The sequence below is a fragment of the Ambystoma mexicanum genome, chromosome 2q (genome assembly GCF_040938575.1).
Source record: "Ambystoma mexicanum isolate Mex_15411 chromosome 2q, UKY_AmexF1_1, whole genome shotgun sequence".
Taxonomy (NCBI): Eukaryota; Metazoa; Chordata; class Amphibia; order Caudata; family Ambystomatidae; genus Ambystoma; species Ambystoma mexicanum.
The window spans coordinates 49614670-49638430 of NC_090924.1; positions in this window are offsets into that span (position 1 = coordinate 49614670).

The following is a 23761-nucleotide window of genomic DNA, read 5'->3' on the forward strand; positions in this document are numbered from 1 at the left end:
AGCCCCTGCTGCCACGCCGGCTCCTTCGATTCTGGCGCCCCTGCCTTCCACTGTTCAGGCGGTTCCGTACTAGCCTCTGCTGCAGCCTCCGGCTCCGGTCTCCACACCTCAGCCCTCGGCGCCCAGCACCCCTCCACTCGTTCCAGACAAGCTGGACACCCTGGTGGATGCAGACGAGGAAAAAGACCTCGACACACCATCAACAGTCTAGGCCTTCCACGAATGACTCACAGGTCTGGCAGAGTGAAGGCTTCAGCCCCGGCGTGGCGTGGGAACTCAACGTGGTACTGACAAGGCTCATGGGGGCCGCCTTCGAACCTATGCATCAGGCCACTCTCAAGTTCCTTTTGTGGAAAACGCCTTTTATTGTGGCCATCATCCCTGCCAGGAGGGTAGTTGAGATCCAGGCCCTGTCCTGCAAGCGGCCTTATCTGACTTTTCACATCACGAGGGTGGTGCTGCGGGCGCACCCTTCCTTCATGCCAAAGGTTCCGTCAGAATTCCACCTCAACAAACATTTGGTGTTGCCTGTGTTTTTTCCGACACCTTTGTCGCTGGCTGGAAGGACTTTGCACTCGCTGGATGTGGCGCGTGCTCTGAAGTTCTATGTGGCACGCACAAAGAGTTTACGGAAGATGTCTCAACCTTTCGTGAACTTTGGTCCTGTGAACCATGGGAAAGCTTGGTCCAAGGCTTCCATTTCCAGGTTGCTCTCCGCCTGTATTACACACTGTCACCGTTTGGCAAACCGACCAATGCCTGACCGGCTGAGAGCTCATTCCACCAGAGCGATCGCTGCGACGACTTAGTTCCTGTCTGGTGTGCCCCTGCTGGACATCTGCAGGGCTGCTATGTGGAGGTCTACACACACCTTCACAAGATTCTACAGCGTCGAAAGGGATTCCAGAGAGGACTCCAGGGTCGGCCAAGCAGTGCTACGCAACCTGTTCCCTTGAAGGTGAGCCTGTTCCGGAGGTAACAGTAATTGCTTCTGTTGAGCCTTGCCAACTCACGTCGTTGTGTATTTCTGTACTGCTATTCTTTATGTGAATCCATGCCAGACCCCATGCTGGAGAAGGAACAAGTTACTTACCTGTAACTGTTGTACTCTTTCGTCCTGTCCCCTTTCCTCCATACTGCATGGGCGCCTCTCGTTAGGGAAGGGAGACGGAACCTTTTTCACCAGAAGAAATCTTCCCATTTAAATTTAGAGGTACGCGGGGGCGTAGCCCTGGGAGCATGCGCTCGCCTGACTCTGCCCACCGGCGCCAGTCCCCTTTTCCGCGTCAACAGGAACAGGCCCATTTCACCAGCGCTCCTGGGATTGTCTTCGGACATGTAATACCACGCGCTCTTCCCCGGATACTTTCTTCTGTCTTTCCTCCCCGATGCATTTCGACTTCAGCGGGCTTCAGCAGATGTCCAGCCTGCGAGGTGCTCTTCCCTACATCGGATCCCCACATTCTTTGCCTCCGCTGCCTTGGCCCCGACCATGGATGGGAGGGTTGCACAAAATGCAAAGCACATTCTTTGCGTGCTTTGACTAGCTAGGTGGACAGAGCTCTTCGAGAAGTCGCCCCCAGAGGACTTGAAGGACTTTTGTCAGTCATAAGTCAAGGCCTAAGAGAGGGCTGCTCTTTTCCAGTGCACCCCGCAAGGGCGACTTCTTCCCAAGGAAACGCCCAGACGGGAGGAACCGCTCAGTTTCTCACACCAGCATGGGTACCGAGGCTAATTGAGCTACCGGCGGCCAGGCCGAGGGGTCTGTAGATCCTTCCAGAGACAGTGCTGAGAGACCGCAAGGTTCTTTTACCGGGTGTGCACCTGAGGGGCTATGCACTTGTACCTGCAACATGGCAGAGGGGGCGCCTGTACCCAGCACTACCGGCAACTCTGCTGAGGGTGACATTCCTACCAGGCCTCGGCCTGAGGTGCAGGGTAGGTCTCATGCTCCATCGCCAAGAGTCCTGGAGGAGGCCGGGCCCAGTGAGCCAAGCACCATGACTTTGGCACGTGGCATGCAGCTCGACAAGATGGCCACCACGCCAGACAAGATGGCCGCCCGAGGAATGCAGCAGGTGGGAGAACGAGTTACAAGGTGGGACTGGTGTCAACCAGTTACGTGGCCTACAGTTTATCCTTCAGCAGCACAGGACAGGTTTACCCCGCAAACAGCTAGACAGAGTATGCAGCGGCATCAGCAGCCGTCCGCTACCCGTCAATATCACCTGCCAACCCACGGGCCTGTGACGACAGGTTCTTTGAAAAGTTCCTCATGCTCATGTCCTCAGATGGGGTCCTTCCTTAGGGATGTAATCATGGACATGCTCGCTCTGGCCCCTCCCCCTGCACCTATAGTTATTCCTCCTATAGCTCCAGCACTGCAGGCCCCGTTGCAGCCCCTGCTGCCACGCCGGCTCCTTCGATTCTGGCGCCCCTGCCTTCCACTGTTCAGGCGGTTCCGTACTAGCCTATGCTGCAGCCTCCGGCTCCGGTCTCCACACCTCAGCCCTCGGCGCCCAGCACCCCTCCACTCGTTCCAGACAAGCCGGACACCCTGATGGATGCAGACGAGGAAAAAGACCTCGACACACCATCAACAGTCTAGGCCTTCCACGAATGACTCACAGGTCTGGCAGAGTGAAGGCTTCAGCCCCGGCGTGGGAACTCAACGTGGTACTGACAAGGCTCATGGGGGCCGCCTTCGAACCTATGCATCAGGCCACTCTCAAGTTCCTTTCGTGGAAAACGCCTTTTATTGTGGCCATCATCCCTGCCAGGAGGGTAGTTGAGATCCAGGCCCTGTCCTGCAAGCGGCCTTATCTGACTTTTCACATCACGAGGGTGGTGCTGCGGGCGCACCCTTCCTTCATGCCAAAGGTTCCGTCAGAATTCCACCTCAACAAACATTTGGTGTTGCCTGTGTTTTTTCCGACACCTTTGTCGCTGGCTGGAAGGACTTTGCACTCGCTGGATGTGGCGCGTGCTCTGAAGTTCTATGTGGCACGCACAAAGAATTTACGGAAGATGTCTCAACCTTTCGTGAACTTTGGTCCTGTGAACCATGGGAAAGCTTGGTCCAAGGCTTCCATTTCCAGGTGGCTCTCCGCCTGTATTACACACTGTCACCGTTTGGCAAACCGACCAATGCCTGACCGGCTGAGAGCTCATTCGACCAGAGCGATCGCTGCGACGACTTCGTTCCTGTCTGGTGTGCCCCTGCTGGACATCTGCAGGGCTGCTATGTGGAGGTCTACACACACCTTCACAAGATTCTACAGCGTCGAAAGGGATTCCAGAGAGGACTCCAGGGTCAGCCAAGCAGTGCTACGCAACCTGTTCCCTTGAAGGTGAGCCTGTTCCGGAGGTAACATTAATTGCTTCTGTTGAGCCTTGCCACCTCACGTCGTTGTGTATTTCTGTACTGCTATTTATTCTTTATGTGAATCCATGCCAGACCCCATGCTGGAGAAGGAACAAGTTACTTACCTGTAACTGTTGTACTCTTTCGTCCTGTCCCCTTTCCTCCATACTGCATGGGCGCCTCTCGTTAGGGAAGGGAGACAGAACCTTTTTCACCAGAAGAAATCTTCCCATTTAAATTTAGAGGCACGCAGGGGCGTAGCCCTGGGAGCATGCGCTCGCCTGACTGCCCACCGGCGCCAGTCCCCTTTTCCGCGTCAACAGGAACAGGCCCATTTCACCAGCGCTCCTGGGGTTGTCTTCGGACATGTAATACCACGCGCTCTTCCCCGGATACTTTCTTCTGTCTTTCCTCCCCGATGCATTTCGACTTCAGCGGGCTTCAGCAGATGTCCAGCCTGCGAGGTGCTCTTCCCTACATCGGATCCCCACGTTCTTTGCCTCCGCTGCCTTGGCCCCGACCATGGATGGGAGGGTTGCACAAAATGCAAAGCACATTCTTTGCGTGCTTTGACTAGCTAGGTGGACAGAGCTCTTTGAGAAGTCGCCCCCAGAGGACTTGAAGGACTTTTGTCAGTCATAAGTCAAGGCCTAAGGGAGGGCTGCTCTTTTCCAGTGCACCCCGCAAGGGCGACTTCTTCCCAAGGAAACGCCCAGACGGGAGGAACCGCTCAGTTTCTCACACCAGCACGGGTACCGAGGCTAATTCAGCTACCGGCGGCCAGGCCGAGGGTCTGTAGATCCTTCCAGAGACAGTGCTGAGAGACCGCAAGGTTCTTTTACCGGGTGTACACCTGAGGGGCTATGCACTTGTACCTGCAACATGGCAGAGGGGGCGCCTGTACCCAGCACTACCGGCAACTCTGCTGAGGGTGACATTCCTACCAGGCCTCGGCCTGAGGTGCAGGGTAGGTCTCATGCTCCATCGCCAAGAGTCCTGGAGGAGGCCAGGCCCAGTGAGCCAAGCACCATGACTTTGGCACATGGCATGCAGCTCGACAAGATGGCCACCACGCCAGACAAGATGGCCGCCCGAGGAATGCAGCAGGTGGGAGAACGAGTTACAAGGTGGGACTGGTGTCAACCAGCTACGTGGCCTACGGTTTATCCTTCAGCAGCACAGGACAGGTTTACCCCGCAAACAGCTAGACAGAGTATGCAGCGGCATCAGCAGCCGTCCGCTACCCGTCAATATCACCTGCCAACCCACGGGCCTGCGACGACAGGTTCTTTGAAAAGTTCCTCATGCTCATGTCCTCAGATGGGGTCCTTCCTTAGGGATGTAATCATGGACATGCTCGCTCTGGCCCCTCCCCCTGCACCTATAGTTATTCCTCCTATAGCTCCAGCACTGCAGGCCCCGTTGCAGCCCCTGCTGCCACGCCGGCTCCTTCGATTCTGGCGCCCCTGCCTTCCACTGTTCAGGCGGTTCCGTACTAGCCTCTGCTGCAGCCTCCGGCTCCGGTCTCCACACCTCAGCCCTCGGCGCCCAGCACCCCTCCACTCGTTCCAGACAAGCCGGACACCCTGGTGGATGCAGACGAGGAAAAAGACCTCGACACACCATCAACAGTCTAGGCCTTCCACGAATGACTCACAGGTCTGGCAGAGTGAAGGCTTCAGCCCCGGCGTGGGAACTCAACGTGGTACTGACAAGGCTCATGGGGGCCGCCTTCGAACCTATGCATCAGGCCACTCTCAAGTTCCTTTCGTGGAAAACGCCTTTTATTGTGGCCATCATCCCTGCCAGGAGGGTAGTTGAGATCCAGGCCCTGTCCTGCAAGCGGCCTTATCTGACTTTTCGCATCACGAGGGTGGTGCTGCGGGCGCACCCTTCCTTCATGCCAAAGGTTCCGTCAGAATTCCACCTCAACAAACATTTGGTGTTGCCTGTGTTTTTTCCGACACCTTTGTCGCTGGCTGGAAGGACTTTGCACTCGCTGGATGTGGCGCGTGCTCTGAAGTTCTTTGTGGCACGCACAAAGAGTTTACGGAAGATGTCTCAACCTTTCGTGAACTTTGGTCCTGTGAACCATGGGAAAGTTTGGTCCAAGGCTTCCATTTCCAGGTGGCTCTCCGCCTGTATTACACACTGTCACCGTTTGGCAAACCGACCAATGCCTGACCGGCTGAGAGCTCATTCGACCAGAGCGATCGCTGCGACGACTTCGTTCCTGTCTGGTGTGCCCCTGCTGGACATCTGCAGGGCTGCTATGTGGAGGTCTACACACACCTTCACAAGATTCTACAGCGTCGAAAGGGATTCCAGAGAGGACTCCAGGGTCAGCCAAGCAGTGCTACGCAACCTGTTCCCTTGAAGGTGAGCCTGTTCCGGAGGTAACAGTAATTGCTTCTGTTGAGCCTTGCCACCTCACGTCGTTGTGTATTTCTGTACTGCTATTTATTCTTTATGTGAATCCATGCCAGACCCCATGCTGGAGAAGGAACAAGTTACTTACCTGTAACTGTAGTACTCTTTCGTCCTGTCCCCTTTCCTCCATACTGCATGGGCGCCTCTCGTTAGGGAAGGGAGACAGAACCTTTTTCACCAGAAGAAATCTTCCCATTTAAATTTAGAGGCACGCGGGGGCGTAGCCCTGGGAGCATGCGCTCGCCTGACTGCCCACCGGCGCCAGTCCCCTTTTCCGCGTCAACAGGAACAGGCCCATTTCACCAGCGCTCCTGGGATTGTCTTCGGACATGTAATACCACATGCTCTTCCCCGGATACTTTCTTCTGTCTTTCCTCCCCGATGCATTTCGACTTCAGCGGGCTTCAGCAGATGTCCAGCCTGCGAGGTGCTCTTCCCTACATCGGATCCCCACGTTCTTTGCCTCCGCTGCCTTGGCCCCGACCATGGATGGGAGGGTTGCACAAAATGCAAAGCACATTCTTTGCGTGCTTTGACTAGCTAGGTGGACAGAGCTCTTTGAGAAGTCGCCCCCAGAGGACTTGAAGGACTTTTGTCAGTCATAAGTCAAGGCCTAAGGGAGGGCTGCTCTTTTCCAGTGCACCCCGCAAGGGCGACTTCTTCCCAAGGAAACGCCCAGACGGGAGGAACCGCTCAGTTTCTCACACCAGCACGGGTACCGAGGCTAATTCAGCTACCGGCGGCCAGGCCGAGGGGTCTGTAGATCCTTCCAGAGATAGTGCTGAGAGACCGCAAGGTTCTTTTACCGGGTGTACACCTGAGGGGCTATGCACTTGTACCTGCAACATGGCAGAGGGGGCGCCTGTACCCAGCACTACCGGCAACACTGCTGAGGGTGACATTCCTACCAGGCCTCGGCCTGAGGTGCAGGGTAGGTCTCATGCTCCATCGCCAAGAGTCCTGGAGGAGGCCGGGCCTAGTAAGCCAAGCACCATGACTTTGGCACGTGGCATGCTGCTCGACAAGATGGCCACCACGCCAGACAAGATGGCCGCCCGAGGAATGCAGCAGGTGGGAGAACGAGTTACAAGGTGGGACTGGTGTCAACCAGGTACGTGGCCTACAGTTTATCCTTCAGCAGCACAGGACAGGTTTACCCCGCAAACAGCTAGACAGAGTATGCAGCGGCATCAGCAGCCGTCCGCTACCCGTCAATATCACCTGCCAACCCACAGGCCTGCGACGACAGGTTCTTTGAAAAGTTCCTCATGCTCATGTCCTCAGATGGGGTCCTTCCTTAGGGATGTAATCATGGACATGCTCGCTCTGGCCCCTCCCCCTGCACCTATAGTTATTCCTCCTATAGCTCCAGCACTGCAGGCCCCGTTGCAGCCCCTGCTGCCACGCCGGCTCCTTCGATTCTGGCGCCCCTGCCTTCCACTGTTCAGGCGGTTCCGTACTAGCCTCTGCTGCAGCCTCCGGCTCCGGTCTCCACACCTCAGCCCTCTGCGCCCAGCACCCCTCCACTCGTTCCAGACAAGCCGGACACCCTGGTGGATGCAGACGAGGAAAAAGACCTCGACACACCATCAACAGTCTAGGCCTTCCACGAATGACTCACAGGTCTGGCAGAGTGAAGGCTTCAGCCCCGGCGTGGGAACTCAACGTGGTACTGACAAGGCTCATGGGGGCCGCCTTCGAACCTATGCATCAGGCCACTCTCAAGTTCCTTTCGTGGAAAACGCCTTTTATTGTGGCCTTCATCCCTGCCAGGAGGGTAGTTGAGATCCAGGCCCTGTCCTGCAAGCGGCCTTATCTGACTTTTCACATCACGAGGGTGGTGCTGCGGGCGCACCCTTCCTTCATGCCAAAGGCTCCGTCAGAATTCCACCTCAACAAACCTTTGGTGTTGCCTGTGTTTTTTCCGACACCTTTGTCGCTGGCTGGAAGGACTTTGCACTCGCTGGATGTGGCGCGTGCTCTGAAGTTCTATGTGGCACGCACAAAGAGTTTACGGAAGATGTCTCAACCTTTCGTGAACTTTGGTCCTGTGAACCATGGGAAAGCTTGGTCCAAGGCTTCCATTTCCAGGTTGCTCTCCGCCTGTATTACACACTGTCAGCGTTTGGCAAACCGACCAATGCCTGACCGGCTGAGAGCTCATTCCACCAGAGCGATCGCTGCGACGACTTCGTTCCTGTCTGGTGTGCCCCTGCTGGACATCTGCAGGGCTGCTATGTGGAGGTCTACACACACCTTCACAAGATTCTACAGCGTCGAAAGGGATTCCAGAGAGGACTTCAGGGTCGGCCAAGCAGTGCTACGCAACCTGTTCCCTTGAAGGTGAGCCTGTTCCGGAGGTAACAGTAATTCCTTCTGTTGAGCATTGCCAGCTCACGTCGTTGTGTATTTCTGTACTGCTATTCTTTTTGTGAATCCATGCCAGACCCCATGCTGGAGAAGGAACAAGTTACTTACCTGTAACTGTTGTACTCTTTCGTCCTGTCCCCTTTCCTCCATACTGCATGGGCGCCTCTCGTTAGGGAAGGGAGACGGAACCTTTTTCACCAGAAGAAATCTTCCCATTTAAATTTAGAGGCACGCCGGGGTGTAGCCCTGGGAGCAAGCGCTCGCCTGACTCTGCCCACCGGCGCCAGTCCCCTTTTCCGCGTCAACAGGAACAGGCCCATTTCACCAGCGCTCCTGGGATTGTCTTCGGACATGTAATACCACGCGCTTTTCCCCGGATACTTTCTTCTGTCTTTCCTCCCCGATGCATTTCGACTTCAGCAGGCTTCAGCAGATGTCCAGCCTGCGAGGTGCTCTTCCCTACATCGGATCCCCACGTTCTTTGACTCCGCTGCCTTGGCCCCGACCATGGATGGGAGGGTTGCACAAAATGCAAAGCACATTCTTTGCGTGCTTTGACTAGCTAGGTGGACAGAGCTCTTTGAGAAGTCGCCCCCAGAGGACTTGAAGGACTTTTGTCAGTCATAAGTCAAGGCCTAAGGGAGGGCTGCTCTTTTCCAGTGCACCCCGCAAGGGCGACTTCTTCCCAAGGAAACGCCCAGACGGGAGGAACCGCTCAGTTTCTCACACCAGCACGGGTACCGAGGCTAATTCAGCTACCGGCGGCCAGGCCGAGGGGTCTGTAGATCCTTCCAGAGACAGTGCTGAGAGACCGCAAGGTTCTTTTACCGGGTGTACACCTGAGGGGCTATGCACTTGTACCTGCAACATGGCAGATACATGGCCTGTACCCAGCACTACCGGCAACTCTGCTGAGGGTGACATTCCTACCAGGCCTCGGCCTGAGGTGCAGGGAAGGTCTCATGCTCCATCGCCAAGAGTCCTGGAGGAGGCCAGGCCCAGTGAGCCAAGCACCATGACTTTGGCACATGGCATGCAGCTCGACAAGATGGCCACCACGCCAGACAAGATGGCCGCCCGAGGAATGCAGCAGGTGGGAGAACGAGTTACAAGGTGGGACTGGTGTCAACCAGGTACGTGGCCTACAGTTTATCCTTCAGCAGCACAGGACAGGTTTACCCCGCAAACAGCTAGACAGAGTATGCAGCGGCATCAGCAGCCGTCCGCTACCCGTCAATATCACCTGCCAACCCACGGGCCTGCGACGACAGGTTCTTTGAAAAGTTCTGCATGCTCATGTCCTCAGATGGGGTCCTTCCTTAGGGATGTAATCATGGACATGCTCGCTCTGGCCCCTCCCCCTGCACCTATAGTTATTCCTCCTATAGCTCCAGCACTGCAGGCCCCGTTGCAGCCCCTGCTGCCACGCCGGCTCCTTCGATTCTGGCGCCCCTGCCTTCCACTGTTCAGGCGGTTCTGTACTAGCCTCTGCTGCAGCCTCCGGCTCCGGTCTCCACACCTCAGCCCTCAGCGCCCAGCACCCCTCCACTCGTTCCAGACAAGCCGGACACCCTGATGGATGCAGACGAGGAAAAAGACCTCGACACACCATCAACAGTCTAGGCCTTCCACGAATGACTCACAGGTCTGGCAGAGTGAAGGCTTCAGCCCCGGCGTGGGAACTCAACGTGGTACTGACAAGGCTCATGGGGGCCGCCTTCGAACCTATGCATCAGGCCACTCTCAAGTTCCTTTCGTGGAAAACGCCTTTTATTGTGGCCATCATCCCTGCCAGGAGGGTAGTTGAGATCCAGGCCCTGTCCTGCAAGCGGCCTTATCTGACTTTTCGCATCACGAGGGTGGTGCTGCGGGCGCACCCTTCCTTCATGCCAAAGGTTCCGTCAGAATTCCACCTCAACAAACATTTGGTGTTGCCTGTGTTTTTTCCGACACCTTTGTCGCTGGCTGGAAGGACTTTGCACTCGCTGGATGTGGCGCGTGCTCTGAAGTTCTTTGTGGCACGCACAAAGAGTTTACGGAAGATGTCTCAACCTTTCGTGAACTTTGGTCCTGTGAACCATGGGAAAGTTTGGTCCAAGGCTTCCATTTCCAGGTGGCTCTCCGCCTGTATTACACACTGTCACCGTTTGGCAAACCGACCAATGCCTGACCGGCTGAGAGCTCATTCGACCAGAGCGATCGCTGCGACGACTTCGTTCCTGTCTGGTGTGCCCCTGCTGGACATCTGCAGGGCTGCTATGTGGAGGTCTACACACACCTTCACAAGATTCTACAGCGTCGAAAGGGATTCCAGAGAGGACTCCAGGGTCAGCCAAGCAGTGCTACGCAACCTGTTCCCTTGAAGGTGAGCCTGTTCCGGAGGTAACAGTAATTGCTTCTGTTGAGCCTTGCCACCTCACGTCGTTGTGTATTTCTGTACTGCTATTTATTCTTTATGTGAATCCATGCCAGACCCCATGCTGGAGAAGGAACAAGTTACTTACCTGTAACTGTAGTACTCTTTCGTCCTGTCCCCTTTCCTCCATACTGCATGGGCGCCTCTCGTTAGGGAAGGGAGACAGAACCTTTTTCACCAGAAGAAATCTTCCCATTTAAATTTAGAGGCACGCGGGGGCGTAGCCCTGGGAGCATGCGCTCGCCTGACTGCCCACCGGCGCCAGTCCCCTTTTCCGCGTCAACAGGAACAGGCCCATTTCACCAGCGCTCCTGGGATTGTCTTCGGACATGTAATACCACATGCTCTTCCCCGGATACTTTCTTCTGTCTTTCCTCCCCGATGCATTTCGACTTCAGCGGGCTTCAGCAGATGTCCAGCCTGCGAGGTGCTCTTCCCTACATCGGATCCCCACGTTCTTTGCCTCCGCTGCCTTGGCCCCGACCATGGATGGGAGGGTTGCACAAAATGCAAAGCACATTCTTTGCGTGCTTTGACTAGCTAGGTGGACAGAGCTCTTTGAGAAGTCGCCCCCAGAGGACTTGAAGGACTTTTGTCAGTCATAAGTCAAGGCCTAAGGGAGGGCTGCTCTTTTCCAGTGCACCCCGCAAGGGCGACTTCTTCCCAAGGAAACGCCCAGACGGGAGGAACCGCTCAGTTTCTCACACCAGCACGGGTACCGAGGCTAATTCAGCTACCGGCGGCCAGGCCGAGGGGTCTGTAGATCCTTCCAGAGATAGTGCTGAGAGACCGCAAGGTTCTTTTACCGGGTGTACACCTGAGGGGCTATGCACTTGTACCTGCAACATGGCAGAGGGGGCGCCTGTACCCAGCACTACCGGCAACACTGCTGAGGGTGACATTCCTACCAGGCCTCGGCCTGAGGTGCAGGGTAGGTCTCATGCTCCATCGCCAAGAGTCCTGGAGGAGGCCGGGCCTAGTAAGCCAAGCACCATGACTTTGGCACGTGGCATGCTGCTCGACAAGATGGCCACCACGCCAGACAAGATGGCCGCCCGAGGAATGCAGCAGGTGGGAGAACGAGTTACAAGGTGGGACTGGTGTCAACCAGGTACGTGGCCTACAGTTTATCCTTCAGCAGCACAGGACAGGTTTACCCCGCAAACAGCTAGACAGAGTATGCAGCGGCATCAGCAGCCGTCCGCTACCCGTCAATATCACCTGCCAACCCACAGGCCTGCGACGACAGGTTCTTTGAAAAGTTCCTCATGCTCATGTCCTCAGATGGGGTCCTTCCTTAGGGATGTAATCATGGACATGCTCGCTCTGGCCCCTCCCCCTGCACCTATAGTTATTCCTCCTATAGCTCCAGCACTGCAGGCCCCGTTGCAGCCCCTGCTGCCACGCCGGCTCCTTCGATTCTGGCGCCCCTGCCTTCCACTGTTCAGGCGGTTCCGTACTAGCCTCTGCTGCAGCCTCCGGCTCCGGTCTCCACACCTCAGCCCTCTGCGCCCAGCACCCCTCCACTCGTTCCAGACAAGCCGGACACCCTGGTGGATGCAGACGAGGAAAAAGACCTCGACACACCATCAACAGTCTAGGCCTTCCACGAATGACTCACAGGTCTGGCAGAGTGAAGGCTTCAGCCCCGGCGTGGGAACTCAACGTGGTACTGACAAGGCTCATGGGGGCCGCCTTCGAACCTATGCATCAGGCCACTCTCAAGTTCCTTTCGTGGAAAACGCCTTTTATTGTGGCCTTCATCCCTGCCAGGAGGGTAGTTGAGATCCAGGCCCTGTCCTGCAAGCGGCCTTATCTGACTTTTCACATCACGAGGGTGGTGCTGCGGGCGCACCCTTCCTTCATGCCAAAGGCTCCGTCAGAATTCCACCTCAACAAACCTTTGGTGTTGCCTGTGTTTTTTCCGACACCTTTGTCGCTGGCTGGAAGGACTTTGCACTCGCTGGATGTGGCGCGTGCTCTGAAGTTCTATGTGGCACGCACAAAGAGTTTACGGAAGATGTCTCAACCTTTCGTGAACTTTGGTCCTGTGAACCATGGGAAAGCTTGGTCCAAGGCTTCCATTTCCAGGTTGCTCTCCGCCTGTATTACACACTGTCAGCGTTTGGCAAACCGACCAATGCCTGACCGGCTGAGAGCTCATTCCACCAGAGCGATCGCTGCGACGACTTCGTTCCTGTCTGGTGTGCCCCTGCTGGACATCTGCAGGGCTGCTATGTGGAGGTCTACACACACCTTCACAAGATTCTACAGCGTCGAAAGGGATTCCAGAGAGGACTTCAGGGTCGGCCAAGCAGTGCTACGCAACCTGTTCCCTTGAAGGTGAGCCTGTTCCGGAGGTAACAGTAATTCCTTCTGTTGAGCATTGCCAGCTCACGTCGTTGTGTATTTCTGTACTGCTATTCTTTTTGTGAATCCATGCCAGACCCCATGCTGGAGAAGGAACAAGTTACTTACCTGTAACTGTTGTACTCTTTCGTCCTGTCCCCTTTCCTCCATACTGCATGGGCGCCTCTCGTTAGGGAAGGGAGACGGAACCTTTTTCACCAGAAGAAATCTTCCCATTTAAATTTAGAGGCACGCCGGGGTGTAGCCCTGGGAGCAAGCGCTCGCCTGACTCTGCCCACCGGCGCCAGTCCCCTTTTCCGCGTCAACAGGAACAGGCCCATTTCACCAGCGCTCCTGGGATTGTCTTCGGACATGTAATACCACGCGCTTTTCCCCGGATACTTTCTTCTGTCTTTCCTCCCCGATGCATTTCGACTTCAGCAGGCTTCAGCAGATGTCCAGCCTGCGAGGTGCTCTTCCCTACATCGGATCCCCACGTTCTTTGACTCCGCTGCCTTGGCCCCGACCATGGATGGGAGGGTTGCACAAAATGCAAAGCACATTCTTTGCGTGCTTTGACTAGCTAGGTGGACAGAGCTCTTTGAGAAGTCGCCCCCAGAGGACTTGAAGGACTTTTGTCAGTCATAAGTCAAGGCCTAAGGGAGGGCTGCTCTTTTCCAGTGCACCCCGCAAGGGCGACTTCTTCCCAAGGAAACGCCCAGACGGGAGGAACCGCTCAGTTTCTCACACCAGCACGGGTACCGAGGCTAATTCAGCTACCGGCGGCCAGGCCGAGGGGTCTGTAGATCCTTCCAGAGACAGTGCTGAGAGACCGCAAGGTTCTTTTACCGGGTGTACACCTGAGGGGCTATGCACTTGTACCTGCAACATGGCAGATACATGGCCTGTACCCAGCACTACCGGCAACTCTGCTGAGGGTGACATTCCTACCAGGCCTCGGCCTGAGGTGCAGGGAAGGTCTCATGCTCCATCGCCAAGAGTCCTGGAGGAGGCCAGGCCCAGTGAGCCAAGCACCATGACTTTGGCACATGGCATGCAGCTCGACAAGATGGCCACCACGCCAGACAAGATGGCCGCCCGAGGAATGCAGCAGGTGGGAGAACGAGTTACAAGGTGGGACTGGTGTCAACCAGGTACGTGGCCTACAGTTTATCCTTCAGCAGCACAGGACAGGTTTACCCCGCAAACAGCTAGACAGAGTATGCAGCGGCATCAGCAGCCGTCCGCTACCCGTCAATATCACCTGCCAACCCACGGGCCTGCGACGACAGGTTCTTTGAAAAGTTCTGCATGCTCATGTCCTCAGATGGGGTCCTTCCTTAGGGATGTAATCATGGACATGCTCGCTCTGGCCCCTCCCCCTGCACCTATAGTTATTCCTCCTATAGCTCCAGCACTGCAGGCCCCGTTGCAGCCCCTGCTGCCACGCCGGCTCCTTCGATTCTGGCGCCCCTGCCTTCCACTGTTCAGGCGGTTCTGTACTAGCCTCTGCTGCAGCCTCCGGCTCCGGTCTCCACACCTCAGCCCTCAGCGCCCAGCACCCCTCCACTCGTTCCAGACAAGCCGGACACCCTGATGGATGCAGACGAGGAAAAAGACCTCGACACACCATCAACAGTCTAGGCCTTCCACGAATGACTCACAGGTCTGGCAGAGTGAAGGCTTCAGCCCCGGCGTGGGAACTCAACGTGGTACTGACAAGGCTCATGGGGGCCGCCTTCGAACCTATGCATCAGGCCACTCTCAAGTTCCTTTCGTGGAAAACGCCTTTTATTGTGGCCATCATCCCTGCCAGGAGGGTAGTTGAGATCCAGGCCCTGTCCTGCAAGCGGCCTTATCTGACTTTTCGCATCACGAGGGTGGTGCTGCGGGCGCACCCTTCCTTCATGCCAAAGGTTCCGTCAGAATTCCACCTCAACAAACATTTGGTGTTGCCTGTGTTTTTTCCGACACCTTTGTCGCTGGCTGGAAGGACTTTGCACTCGCTGGATGTGGCGCGTGCTCTGAAGTTCTTTGTGGCACACACAAAGAGTTTACGGAAGATGTCTCAACCTTTCGTGAACTTTGGTCCTGTGAACCATGGGAAAGTTTGGTTCAAGGCTTCCATTTCCAGGTGGCTCTCCGCCTGTATTACACACTGTCACCGTTTGGCAAACCGACCAATGCCTGACCGGCTGAGAGCTCATTCGACCAGAGCGATCGCTGCGACGACTTCGTTCCTGTCTGGTGTGCCCCTGCTGGACATCTGCAGGGCTGCTATGTGGAGGTCTACACACACCTTCACAAGATTCTACAGCGTCGAAAGGGATTCCAGAGAGGACTCCAGGGTCAGCCAAGCAGTGCTACGCAACCTGTTCCCTTGAAGGTGAGCCTGTTCCGGAGGTAACAGTAATTGCTTCTGTTGAGCCTTGCCACCTCACGTCGTTGTGTATTTCTGTACTGCTATTTATTCTTTATGTGAATCCATGCCAGACCCCATGCTGGAGAAGGAACAAGTTACTTACCTGTAACTGTTGTACTCTTTCGTCCTGTCCCCTTTCCTCCATACTGCATGGGCGCCTCTCGTTAGGGAAGGGAGACAGAACCTTTTTCACCAGAAGAAATCTTCCCATTTAAATTTAGAGGCACGCAGGGGCGTAGCCCTGGGAGCATGCGCTCGCCTGACTGCCCACCGGCGCCAGTCCCCTTTTCCGCGTCAACAGGAACAGGCCCATTTCACCAGCGCTCCTGGGGTTGTCTTTGGACATGTAATACCACGCGCTCTTCCCCGGATACTTTCTTCTGTCTTTCCTCCCCGATGCATTTCGACTTCAGCGGGCTTCAGCAGATGTCCAGCCTGCGAGGTGCTCTTCCCTACATCGGATCCCCACGTTCTTTGCCTCCGCTGCCTTGGCCCCGACCATGGATGGGAGGGTTGCACAAAATGCAAAGCACATTCTTTGCGTGCTTTGACTAGCTAGGTGGACAGAGCTCTTTGAGAAGTCGCCCCCAGAGGACTTGAAGGACTTTTGTCAGTCATAAGTCAAGGCCTAAGGGAGGGCTGCTCTTTTCCAGTGCACCCCGCAAGGGCGACTTCTTCCCAAGGAAACGCCCAGACGGGAGGAACCGCTCAGTTTCTCACACCAGCACGGGTACCGAGGCTAATTCAGCTACCGGCGGCCAGGCCGAGGGTCTGTAGATCCTTCCAGAGACAGTGCTGAGAGACCGCAAGGTTCTTTTACCGGGTGTACACCTGAGGGGCTATGCACTTGTACCTGCAACATGGCAGAGGGGGCGCCTGTACCCAGCACTACCGGCAACTCTGCTGAGGGTGACATTCCTACCAGGCCTCGGCCTGAGGTGCAGGGTAGGTCTCATGCTCCATCGCCAAGAGTCCTGGAGGAGGCCAGGCCCAGTGAGCCAAGCACCATGACTTTGGCACATGGCATGCAGCTCGACAAGATGGCCACCACGCCAGACAAGATGGCCGCCCGAGGAATGCAGCAGGTGGGAGAACGAGTTACAAGGTGGGACTGGTGTCAACCAGGTACGTGGCCTACAGTTTATCCTTCAGCAGCACAGGACAGGTTTACCCCGCAAACAGCTAGACAGAGTATGCAGCGGCATCAGCAGCCGTCCGCTACCCGTCAATATCACCTGCCAACCCACGGGCCTGCGACGACAGGTTCTTTGAAAAGTTCTGCATGCTCATGTCCTCAGATGGGGTCCTTCCTTAGGGATGTAATCATGGACATGCTCGCTCTGGCCCCTCCCCCTGCACCTATAGTTATTCCTCCTATAGCTCCAGCACTGCAGGCCCCGTTGCAGCCCCTGCTGCCACGCCGGCTCCTTCGATTCTGGCGCCCCTGCCTTCCACTGTTCAGGCGGTTCCGTACTAGCCTCTGCTGCAGCCTCCGGCTCCGGTCTCCACACCTCAGCCCTCAGCGCCCAGCACCCCTCCACTCGTTCCAGACAAGCCGGACACCCTGATGGATGCAGACGAGGAAAAAGACCTCGACACACCATCAACAGTCTAGGCCTTCCACGAATGACTCACAGGTCTGGCAGAGTGAAGGCTTCAGCCCCGGCGTGGGAACTCAACGTGGTACTGACAAGGCTCATGGGGGCCGCCTTCGAACCTATGCATCAGGCGACTCTCAAGTTCCTTTCGTGGAAAACGCCTTTTATTGTGGCCATCATCCCTGCCAGGAGGGTAGTTGAGATCCAGGCCCTGTCCTGCAAGCGGCCTTATCTGACTTTTCGCATCACGAGGGTGGTGCTGCGGGCGCACCCTTCCTTCATGCCAAAGGTTCCGTCAGAATTCCACCTCAACAAACATTTGGTGTTGCCTGTGTTTTTTCCGACACCTTTGTCGCTGGCTGGAAGGACTTTGCACTCGCTGGATGTGGCGCGTGCTCTGAAGTTCTTTGTGGCACGCACAAAGAGTTTACGGAAGATGTCTCAACCTTTCGTGAACTTTGGTCCTGTGAACCATGGGAAAGTTTGGTCCAAGGCTTCCATTTCCAGGTGGCTCTCAGCCTGTATTACACAGTGTCACCGTTTGGCAAACCGACCAATGCCTGACCGGCTGAGAGCTCATTCGACCAGAGCGATCGCTGCGACGACTTCGTTCCTGTCTGGTGTGCCCCTGCTGGACATCTGCAGGGCTGCTATGTGGAGGTCTACACACACCTTCACAAGATTCTACAGCGTCGAAAGGGATTCCAGAGAGGACTCCAGGGTCAGCAAAGCAGTGCTACGCAACCTGTTCCCTTGAAGGTGAGCCTGTTCCGGAGGTAACAGTAATTGCTTCTGTTGAGCCTTGCCACCTCACGTCGTTGTGTATTTCTGTACTGCTATTTATTCTTTATGTGAATCCATGCCAGACCCCATGCTGGAGAAGGAACAAGTTACTTACCTGTAACTGTAGTACTCTTTCGTCCTGTCCCCTTTCCTCCATACTGCATGGGCGCCTCTCGTTAGGGAAGGGAGACAGAACCTTTTTCACCAGAAGAAATCTTCCCATTTAAATTTAGAGGCACGCGGGGGCGTAGCCCTGGGAGCATGCGCTCGCCTGACTGCCCACCGGCGCCAGTCCCCTTTTCCGCGTCAACAGGAACAGGCCCATTTCACCAGCGCTCCTGGGGTTGCCTTCGGACATGTAATACCACGCGCTCTTCCCCGGATACTTTCTTCTGTCTTTCCTCCCCGATGCATTTCGACTTCAGCGGGCTTCAGCAGATGTCCAGCCTGCGAGGTGCTCTTCCCTACATCGGATCCCCACGTTCTTTGCCTCCGCTGCCTTGGCCCCGACCATGGATGGGAGGGTTGCACAAAATGCAAAGCACATTCTTTGCGTGCTTTGACTAGCTAGGTGGACAGAGCTCTTTGAGAAGTCGCCCCCAGAGGACTTGAAGGACTTTTGTCAGTCATAAGTCAAGGCCTAAGGGAGGGCTGCTCTTTTCCAGTGCACCCCGCAAGGGCGACTTCTTCCCAAGGAAACGCCCAGACGGGAGGAACCGCTCAGTTTCTCACACCAGCACGGGTACCGAGGCTAATTCAGCTACCGGCGGCCAGGCCGAGGGTCTGTAGATCCTTCCAGAGACAGTGCTGAGAGACCGCAAGGTTCTTTTACCGGGTGTACACCTGAGGGGCTATGCACTTGTACCTGCAACATGGCAGAGGGGGCGCCTGTACCCAGCACTACCGGCAACTCTGCTGAGGGTGACATTCCTACCAGGCCTCGGCCTGAGGTGCAGGGTAGGTCTCATGCTCCATCGCCAAGAGTCCTGGAGGAGGCCGGGCCCAGTGAGCCAAGCACCATGACTTTGGCACGTGGCATGCAGCTCGACAAGATGGCCACCACGCCAGACAAGATGGCCGCCCGAGGAATGCAGCAGGTGGGAGAACGAGTTACAAGGTGGGACTGGTGTCAACCAGCTACGTGGCCTACAGTTTATCCTTCAGCAGCACAGGACAGGTTTACCCCGCAAACAGCTAGACAGAGTATGCAGCGGCATCAGCAGCCGTCCGCTACCCGTCAATATCACCTGCCAACCCACGGGCCTGCGACGACAGGTTCTTTGAAAAGTTCCTCATGCTCATGTCCTCAGATGGGGTCCTTCCTTAGGGATGTAATCATGGACATGCTCGCTCTGGCCCCTCCCCCTGCACCTATAGTTATTCCTCCTATAGCTCCAGCACTGCAGGCCCCGTTGCAGCCCCTGCTGCCACGCCGGCTCCTTCGATTCTGGCGCCCCTGCCTTCCACTGTTCAGGCGGTTCCGTACTAGCCTCTGCTGCAGCCTCCGGCTCCGGTCTCCACACCTCAGCCCTCGGCGCCCAGCACCCCTCCACTCGTTCCAGACAAGCCGGACACCCTGGTGGATGCAGACGAGGAAAAAGACCTCGACACACCATCAACAGTCTAGGCCTTCCACGAATGACTCACAGGTCTGGCAGAGTGAAGGCTTCAGCCACGGCGTGGGAACTCAACGTGGTACTGACAAGGCTCATGGGGGCCGCCTTCGAACCTATGCATCAGGCCACTCTCAAGTTCCTTTCGTGGAAAACGCCTTTTATTGTGGCCATCATCCCTGCCAGGAGGGTAGTTGAGATCCAGGCCGTGTCCTGCAAGCGGCCTTATCTGACTTTTCACATCACGTGGGTGGTGCTGCGGGCGCTCCCTTCCTTCATGCCAAAGGTTCCGTCACAATTCCACCTCAACAAACATTTGGTGTTGCCTGTGTTTTTTCCGACACCTTTGTCGCTGGCTGGAAGGACTTTGCACTCGCTGGATGTGGCACGTGCTCTGAAGTTCTATGTGGCACGCACAAAGAGTTTACGGAAGATGTCTCAACCTTTCGTGAACTTTGGTCCTGTGAACCATGGGAAAGCTTGGTCCAAGGCTTCCATTTCCAGGTGGTTCTCCGCCTGTATTACACACTGTCACCGTTTGGCAAACCGACCAATGCCTGACCGGCTGAGAGCTCATTCCACCAGAGCGATCGCTGCGACGACTTCGTTCCTGTCTGGTGTGCCCCTGCTGGACATCTGCAGGGCTGCTATGTGGAGGTCTACACACACCTTCACAAGATTCTACAGCGTCGAAAGGGATTCCAGAGAGGACTCCAGGGTCGGCCAAGCAGTGCTACGCAACCTGTTCCCTTGAAGGTTAGCCTGTTCCGGAGGTAACAGTAATTGCTTCTGTTGAGCCTTGCCACCTCACGTCGTTGTGTATTTCTGTACTGCTATTCTTTATGTGAATCCATGCCAGACCCCATGCTGGAGAAGGAACAAGTTACTTACCTGTAACTGTTGTACTCTTTCGTCCTGTCCCCTTTCCTCCATACTGCATGGGCGCCTCTCGTTAGGGAAGGGAGACGGAACCTTTTTCACCAGAAGAAATCTTCCCATTTAAATTTAGAGGCACGCGGGGGTGTAGCCCTGGGAGCATGCGCTCGCCTGACTCTGCCCACCGGCGCCAGTCCCCTTTTCCACGTCAACAGGAACAGGCCCATTTCACTAGCGCTCCTGGGATTGTCTTCGGACATGTAATACCACGCGCTCTTCCCCGGATACTTTCTTCTGTCTTTCCTCCCCGATGCATTTCGACTTCAGCGGGCTTCAGCAGATGTCCAGCCTGCGAGGTGCTCTTCCCTACATCGGATCCCCACGTTCTTTGACTCCGCTGCCTTGTCCCCGACCATGGATGGGAGGGTTGCACAAAATGCAAAGCACATTCTTTGCGTGCTTTGACTAGCTAGGTGGACAGAGCTCTTTGAGAAGTCGCCCCCAGAGGACTTGAAGGACTTTTGTCAGTTATAAGTCAAGGCCTAAGGGAGGGCTGCTCTTTTCCAGTGCACCCCGCAAGGGCGACTTCTTCCCAAGGAAACGCCCAGACGGGAGGAACTTCTTCCCAAGGAAACGCCCAGACGGGAGGAACCGCTCAGTTTCTCACACCAGCACGGGTACCGAGGCTAATTCTGCTACCGGCGGCCAGGCCGAGGGGTCTGTAGATCCTTCCAGAGACAGTGCTGAGAGACTGCAAGGCTCTTTTACCGGGTGTACACCTGAGGGGCTATGCACTTGTACCTGCAACATGGCAGAGGGGGCGCCTGTACCCAGCACTACCGGCAACTCTGCTGAGGGTGACATTCCTACCAGGCCTCGGCCTGAGGTGCAGGGTAGGTCTCATGCTCCATCGCCAAGAGTCCTGGAGGAGGCCGGGCCCAGTGAGCCAAGCACCATGACTTTGGCACGTGGCATGCAGCTCGACAAGATGGCCACCACGCCAGACAAGATGGCCGCCCGAGGAATGCAGCAGGTGGGAGAACGAGTTACAAGGTGGGACTGGTGTCAACCAGTTACGTGGCCTACAGTTTATCCTTCAGCAGCACAGGACAGGTTTACCCCGCAAACAGCTAGACAGAGTATGCAGCGGCATCAGCAGCCGTCCGCTACCCGTCAATATCACCTGCCAACCCACGGGCCTGTGACGACAGGTTCTTTGAAAAGTTCCTCATGCTCATGTCCTCAGATGGGGTCCTTCCTTAGGGATGTAATCATGGACATGCTCGCTCTGGCCCCTCCCCCTGCACCTATAGTTATTCCTCCTATAGCTCCAGCACTGCAGGCCCCGTTGCAGCCCCTGCTGCCACGCCGGCTCCTTCGATTCTGGCGCCCCTGCCTTCCACTGTTCAGGCGGTTCCGTACTAGCCTATGCTGCAGCCTCCGGCTCCGGTCTCCACACCTCAGCCCTCGGCGCCCAGCACCCCTCCACTCGTTCCAGACAAGCCGGACACCCTGATGGATGCAGACGAGGAAAAAGACCTCGACACACCATCAACAGTCTAGGCATTCCACGAATGACTCACAGGTCTGGCAGAGTGAAGGCTTCAGCCCCGGCGTGGGAACTCAACGTGGTACTGACAAGGCTCATGGGGGCCGCCTTCGAACCTATGCATCAGGCCACTCTCAAGTTCCTTTCGTGGAAAACGCCTTTTATTGTGGCCATCATCCCTGCCAGGAGGGTAGTTGAGATCCAGGCCCTGTCCTGCAAGCGGCCTTATCTGACTTTTCACATCACGAGGGTGGTGCTGCGGGCGCACCCTTCCTTCATGCCAAAGGTTCCGTCAGAATTCCACCTCAACAAACATTTGGTGTTGCCTGTGTTTTTTCCGACACCTTTGTCGCTGGCTGGAAGGACTTTGCACTCGCTGGATGTGGCGCGTGCTCTGAAGTTCTATGTGGCACGCACAAAGAATTTACGGAAGATGTCTCAACCTTTCGTGAACTTTGGTCCTGTGAACCATGGGAAAGCTTGGTCCAAGGCTTCCATTTCCAGGTGGCTCTCCGCCTGTATTACACACTGTCACCGTTTGGCAAACCGACCAATGCCTGACCGGCTGAGAGCTCATTCGACCAGAGCGATCGCTGCGACGACTTCGTTCCTGTCTGGTGTGCCCCTGCTGGACATCTGCAGGGCTGCTATGTGGAGGTCTACACACACCTTCACAAGATTCTACAGCGTCGAAAGGGATTCCAGAGAGGACTCCAGGGTCAGCCAAGCAGTGCTACGCAACCTGTTCCCTTGAAGGTGAGCCTGTTCCGGAGGTAACAGTAATTGCTTCTGTTGAGCCTTGCCACCTCACGTCGTTGTGTATTTCTGTACTGCTATTTATTCTTTATGTGAATCCATGCCAGACCCCATGCTGGAGAAGGAACAAGTTACTTACCTGTAACTGTTGTACTCTTTCGTCCTGTCCCCTTTCCTCCATACTGCATGGGCGCCTCTCGTTAGGGAAGGGAGACAGAACCTTTTTCACCAGAAGAAATCTTCCCATTTAAATTTAGAGGCACGCAGGGGCGTAGCCCTGGGAGCATGCGCTCGCCTGACTGCCCACCGGCGCCAGTCCCCTTTTCCGCGTCAACAGGAACAGGCCCATTTCACCAGCGCTCCTGGGGTTGTCTTCGGACATGTAATACCACGCGCTCTTCCCCGGATACTTTCTTCTGTCTTTCCTCCCCGATGCATTTCGACTTCAGCGGGCTTCAGCAGATGTCCAGCCTGCGAGGTGCTCTTCCCTACATCGGATCCCCACGTTCTTTGCCTCTGCTGCCTTGGCCCCGACCATGGATGGGAGGGTTGCACAAAATGCAAAGCACATTCTTTGCGTGCTTTGACTAGCTAGGTGGACAGAGCTCTTTGAGAAGTCGCCCCCAGAGGACTTGAAGGACTTTTGTCAGTCATAAGTCAAGGCCTAAGGGAGGGCTGCTCTTTTCCAGTGCACCCCGCAAGGGCGACTTCTTCCCAAGGAAACGCCCAGACGGGAGGAACCGCTCAGTTTCTCACACCAGCACGGGTACCGAGGCTAATTCAGCTACCGGCGGCCAGGCCGAGGGTCTGTAGATCCTTCCAGAGACAGTGCTGAGAGACCGCAAGGTTCTTTTACCGGGTGTACACCTGAGGGGCTATGCACTTGTACCTGCAACATGGCAGAGGGGGCGCCTGTACCCAGCACTACCGGCAACTCTGCTGAGGGTGACATTCCTACCAGGCCTCGGCCTGAGGTGCAGGGTAGGTCTCATGCTCCATCGCCAAGAGTCCTGGAGGAGGCCAGGCCCAGTGAGCCAAGCACCATGACTTTGGCACATGGCATGCAGCTCGACAAGATGGCCACCACGCCAGACAAGATGGCCGCCCGAGGAATGCAGCAGGTGGGAGAACGAGTTACAAGGTGGGACTGGTGTCAACCAGGTACGTGGCCTACAGTTTATCCTTCAGCAGCACAGGACAGATTTACCCCGCAAACAGCTAGACAGAGTATGCAG